The sequence below is a fragment of the Pinus tabuliformis genome, chromosome 2_1, assembly GCF_031772625.1.
Source record: "Pinus tabuliformis cultivar Carrire ecotype Pingquan chromosome 2_1, CPIR1, whole genome shotgun sequence".
Classification (NCBI taxonomy): domain Eukaryota; kingdom Viridiplantae; phylum Streptophyta; class Pinopsida; order Pinales; family Pinaceae; genus Pinus; species Pinus tabuliformis.
In genome coordinates, this window is record NC_142299.1 from 529,362,463 (window position 1) to 529,368,074 (window position 5,612).

Genomic DNA, 5,612 nt, shown 5'->3' on the forward strand with positions numbered 1-5,612 from the left:
AGCAGTATTCGGGGGCGCTTGGAAACTGTGAATGTTCCGAGGGTTGATATGGAGACTCCCACTGTCGACTTCAGGCGTCCAGTTCAGAAGGATGAGGCCGGCCCCAGTGAACCTGTTCAGAGGAGCTCGTGCCAGGATAAGGAAGATTCAGAAAAGCTCAAGGGCCCTGCAAAAGATGAGCCTCACACCACGGATGAAGATTAACTCAGAAGATGCCAAGTCTGGGCAGCAAGGAATGAATTTCTCTGACCATCTCATTTTGCTGTTTTTGTATATTTGTCATGGGGTTTATGCTCGCAGTTTCGGTCCAAATCACCATAGTCTCAGTCCACGCGTCAGTCTACATGTTCACTGTGTCGTTTTCTATAAACATCGTGTTGAATTATGTTCACCGTGTCAAGTAATGCATCCATCGTGTCGATTTCTGTATTCACCGTGTCAAGTCATGAATCCATCGTGTCAAGTACTGTATTCACCGTGTTGAATCTCTCTGCAAGGTTAGCAATGACTGATATCTTCTTTGAAGAAACAGGGCTTCGGCCCAGATGTAATTTTTGTTGTAATTTTGACTTTTTTGTAATATAATTAGCTCAGTTTTAACGAGAAAAAAAAAAAATGCATTTTTGAATGCATAAATGGATTCAACACCATGAAAAACATGTGGCCCAATCTAATTATGCATATTAAACAATTTAAACTCAAGTTTTTAAAAATCACTGTAGGATTTTGATCAAAATTAAAGAGAAAGTGGCTTATAAGAATTTCTTCTATAAGTTAGACTACCCTTAATAAAAAATACTAATTCAAAAAAAAAGTCAATAAAAAAAGAAAGTAAATAATAAAAGAGGGAAATTCACATAGGAAAAAAAAAACTTAGGAGTAAAGAGATGGAATTCAACAACAACCATCATCCCTATTTAGTGTCTTAGACCTTTTCTCAATCTCCATGGTCTCGTTAAATTTACCACGGTGGAAGTGATCAATCTTGGCAATTACTTGGAATCCTCAATACTAATGTGGTGCTTAGTCTTCTCAACATGCTCAACATGAGCAATCATGCTTTATGTGATTAATGGAAGTGATCGATCTTGGCAATTACCTAGAATCCTCAATACTAATGTGGTGCTTAGTCTTCTCAGCATGCTTAATAGGAGCAATCATGCTTTATGTGATTAATGGAATGACCAATTTCTCCAATGTAGGGAGGCCCACAAAAACATAAGATCAAATACACACCTTTCATGTCTTTGGGATTCACTTAGTCTTTTACTTTTTTCATGATTCCTTTATATTTATTTATTATTCATTGAATTTTAGTTCATTTCTTTTATTCCTTCTGTTTTTATTTTATTTTTTAATTAAAATAAATAAATAAATGTAATAATAACAATAAATAATAAATAAAATTTAAAATTTTCCTAATTTTATTTTTAGTCTTTAGTGTGTATATATATATATATATATATATATATATATATATATATATATATAAGGGCTTTTTCATTATTTTTATCTTCTAGTTTTTACTTTATTATTTCTTTCTAACTTTCATTTTTATTATAATGATATTTTAATTTTTTCTTGGGATTAATCTATTGCATCTCTACTATTTATTAGGTTGATGGTTCAGTTATCCATATATAAGTGGTTGGAAACATGTCCACTTTAAAATTGATATTTGATTTCGTTTGGAAAAAAATTGATATAAATCATGAATCACAAAAGCCTTATATCTTATTATTATTATTATTATTATTATTTAAATGTTATATGAATACAATTTGTTGGAAGAGTACAACCTTGAATTAGAAAATCCAAGGAATATTGAAAGAAAAGATCATTAATGTTGATGTGAAACAACTTTGCTTATTTTTTATAGATTGATATCAAACTAGTTATCATATTTTTACTTTTTTTGTTTTTTTTTTATAGTTAATTTTTATTTTACAATTATGTCAGTGTAGATTCTAACATACAATGTTTGTTACGATAGGTATGGTATAACTTTGATGCATTGATGGGTATAGATAGGTCATTTAATCTTGCAACATTTTTTTTTAATTATTGAAATACATTTTTATCAATTTTGACACGATCTAAGTCAATTTGGAATTAGGTGAAACACCGTTCATGAATCCTAAATCATGATAGAACTCATGCACTAAATTTTTGTGAGATCTTTATTTGATATCTTGGATGGAGTGGATGTATTACACTCTCCAAATCTAAATCCAAACACTTAATCAAATCGAATACAAACACATAACTAACTTTTCATCTAGTCAAAATATGTGACGTAACTCAACCTTATAAGATTTTGAGGAATGCATGGGGATAATGAGTGTAGAGGGATTGTTGGTGTCCAAGTGTGAATGATGTGATTCAACCCTTTAGCACATTAATATGTCAATTCAGGTGCGTACAATTTTCAAGGTAACACACACGATATATGCAGGGGCAAGGTTACAATCTTACATTGACCAATGGTTCGTGACTAAGAAATTAAAACATTGTTGTAACAATAATGGAAATTAAATTGCAGAAAGAAAAGCATTCACAACAATATATGGAAATATGTAACAAAAATAAAGAAAATACAACCAGTAAAAGAAATATACATAAAAAGGACACATGCACAACACCTGATCAGAAGAGTGGGCCCAACTCCCTGGTCAGGGATGTGCTTAACTCACATATTGAGAAAAAATTCAAAAGGCTGGAAATTTCATTAACAAGGGTTCCACTGTTACAAGGCTCAATTCTTATATTAGCTAGCTCCACTTTCTCTCTGAATTGTTTCTTTTAAATATACAAACATCCAAAGGAAACTTACAACAAACTGATCTCAATATTCAAGATGAGATATGAGAGATCTATCCATCATGATTCAGCTGGAACAAGTCGAATTTGGTTATTACAATTGGGTAATTCTGGAAAATGGTCGCAACAACAAATCTGCCAATATGTCCTTCGATGAACCTTGCTTTTCTCCCAATAAAAACTGAATTTTCGAAAATTGCTCATTAGGAAACTAATTGGGTTTATTGTGAACAAAACTCATGTCTCAAATTTTCCAGATTCACTTTCATTTGCCCAAAACGTCCAATGCAAAATTGTCACTTCTTATGCCAACAAATTCCCGAGTTGGAATATCTAATTTTCTATTGAAGATCAAATCTCCAATCTAGAAGAGATCTTGGAGGATAAAATCATGAATGAGGTTATAACGAATGAATAAACCAAAATTATGCATAATAATCATTAATTATTAAAAATAAATGAGATTAGATATTATTTATCCACAAGAGAATAAATGATTATGAAATGGAATAATATAATAAATTATGGTAAATAATGTAATAAAAGAATAGTGGAAATATATGAAATGAATGTTAAGAAGTGGTAATAATAATGACAAATTAAGAGCCCGACATTCCCCCAAACTGAATATGTTGCATGCCCACATGCAACGCAATGCCTTTGTATAAAGTAGGGGAAATAATGGTTTGAAAAAATATGAGCGAATAATGCTTAGTGGTTTTTTTTTTTAACATTCTCCTAAACTTTTAATAAATCAAACACTCATGTTATTTCACCTCAATTGTTACTTTCAACAAAATAATGTGGAATGACATCTATGGATTAAAATTTGTTGAAGCTAATGTAGGTTGAGCTTGTGTAAGTGATGCGGAAGGTGGAAGCCATGCAAGCTCAAAGAAAGTAATCAAAAAGTGTAGCAGGATTTCCTTCCCCCAAACTCATTAGTTTCCCTGTCATCAAGATTTCTATAACACATCTCATGAGTATCCTCAATCAGTAATTCATCAAGATTCAAAATCAGAATTAAGCCTCTTCATCCTTCCCCAAAATAATAGTAGTGTTGTTAAGCTAGGATTAAATAGAGATTGATTAGGTAAAGCAACTATCTTTGGTTAAAGATACGAAACTTGTAGAATAAAGGAATGATAGATTAGATGATACAAAATGTCAAATATCAAATATCCTAAAAATTTCATCCCTAACATGTAAAGTAAATATTGATAACTCAATAATAGATATAAACCATAACCACCATTATCTAAGAACTGATTAAATATTACCCCATGAACCATGAGTTCTAGAAAACCTTATATATGCAATAGTGGCATTATAGGCAGTTAGATTCTAGAAAACAAGATAACCAAGTAGATCATAGTGTTGAATTAACTTCTGTACCATAGGCATCGCCACTACTGCCAGCGGGCGTCCACAGCTTCGATAGGGATGCCTTTTTAACCCATTGAGATGACAGTGCCCCATCTATTAGAAATAAGTACATAGTTACAGAAGCATTTCAATTTACTTAGATTTCTAATGAAGATCATTGTTCTAGCTTGGTAACCAGTTAATAACAATGCCATTCACGGGAAGAAACAAAAGTGAACAAGTCGGCTCGTGATGAGACCTCTTGTCCTTCAGTTTTATGACTGAAAGCCATTACCCTGGATTGGTGACCAATAGTGGTAATGTCACACTATTAGGACCTATGATCATGGTAGGTCGGCTCGTGATGAGACCTCCTATCCTCCAATTGACTATTTATGTTTAAAATTTAACTATGGTTATTGTTAATCAACAAAAGGTAACCTAATAGATGGGGTGGCAAGCCAGCTCCTTAAGAGCTAGGGATGGCGTAAAACGTTTTGTAGTAACTATTTTCAACTCGGGTAATTTTTCTTCTCAAATACTGATAACCTTCAAACGACTGTTGATAAATATATTTTACTTTGTTAAGATTGGGGTTTGAGGAATAATTCATTAGATAGTGATGGAAAGATTTAAGTACAATTTTGTGGTCATTATCATAAATTTTACAAGATCAGGGACTTGACAAATTAGGAAAGTTGAAATTTTCCATGATGAAATCATATTTTCATAATTATTCCTTAAAAAATAAAACTATGTTTATAGATAAACAAAGATAAATTGACTACCCAATCATTATGTCAAAGACGACCTAGACAATCAAATGTATTTCCCCATTCACCAAGTTAATGTCATTGTGCATGATTCAAGTTCCAATGTGTGTGGATAAGTGGGGGTTATGGATTGTTATGGATTATGGTGGTAATAATCATGAGATGTATGAGTTTACGTGAAATTTTAATAACAATGATGACATGACATCATTGATATTAAATATAATACATTTTCTATCAAATGCAACACCTCCCCCCAGCTAAGATATGACCATCCCCGGTCATAATTGAAACATCAATAAAATACATGGAGTTGATTAGGGATGTACCTGAAGACTTATCTTGACAGAGTATCAACATGTGGAGAGTAACAGCACTGGGTACTTAGAAAAAATTTCACCATGGAGTAGCAACACTAGAGGAGTAACATCACTAAAAGAGTAACAACACCGGGTACTTAGAAAAATTTCAGGAGTAACAACATCGACGGAGTAATAGTAGCAGCGAAGTAACAACACTGGGCTAAGTAACAACACCAATGGAGTAACAACACCAACAGAGTAACATCAGTGGCGGAGTAACAACACTTCTTGAGTAACAGCACCGACGTGGTAATAGCGCTAGCTGAGTAACAACACCGACGGAGTAACAACA